A 909-nucleotide genomic window follows, 5' to 3' on the forward strand; every position below is an offset into this window, starting at 1 on the left:
AAAATATAGTTAAATAGGTAATTAAATAATTATAACTTACCAAATAATGATAAGTAGATAGGTAAGGTATACATAATTGTCAAACATATTTCCAAGAATATCTTCAAAGAAATTGTGTTAAATCTGATAGGCCCGTGAAAGTTTTACTCATACCTACATTAAATCATGACAAATTGTATAGGTATCATCACAGTTGTACTAGTTTTGGAGCAGTAGCTCCACTTCTCATTGGTTGATTTTGTTTTATGTTATATATGTATGTATATGATTGACAGCCAATAAGAAGTGGAGAACTACGATATAAGCGAAGTAAAGAGCGGTGGATGCGTATCAAAATGCTGTGATGATACCTATATAATTTGTCATGCATTAAATACAATACAATTTTTTATGTAATAGGTACTGCAAAATTTGTTGGACCCATAAAATAACATTAAAAATTATTAAATAATATGATAGGTACTTTTATGAGTAGAGAATAATTAAAATTCAAATCACATGTTGATTTTTGTTACTTTATAACATTTTTATAAGTATTCTTAAGATATTGAGCTATTACATATATTGTAATAGCTCACAATATAACCATACCTTAAAAATACATTTAAGATTTAGAATTTAGAATTTATAATACAACTAAAAAGTAGGAATAATTATTTAATTATTAAAATGAAATGGTAGACATGATATTTTGTAATTGTAATTTTTAACCAATTGAATAATTGTTTAATAGTTATCAGGCGATAGTTAATTGTTAATCAATAAGTTATTTATCTAATATTATTAGAAAACGGTACAAGATTATAATATCAAATATTAAAAACAAGGTGTATTGATAAGGTGTTGTCACTCTGGACCACGGACTATGATTAACAGGACTGGAAACGAACAATAGTGCACTGTATAATT

Source organism: Acyrthosiphon pisum, chromosome A1 (assembly GCF_005508785.2).
Source record: "Acyrthosiphon pisum isolate AL4f chromosome A1, pea_aphid_22Mar2018_4r6ur, whole genome shotgun sequence".
NCBI classification, from domain to species: domain Eukaryota; kingdom Metazoa; phylum Arthropoda; class Insecta; order Hemiptera; family Aphididae; genus Acyrthosiphon; species Acyrthosiphon pisum.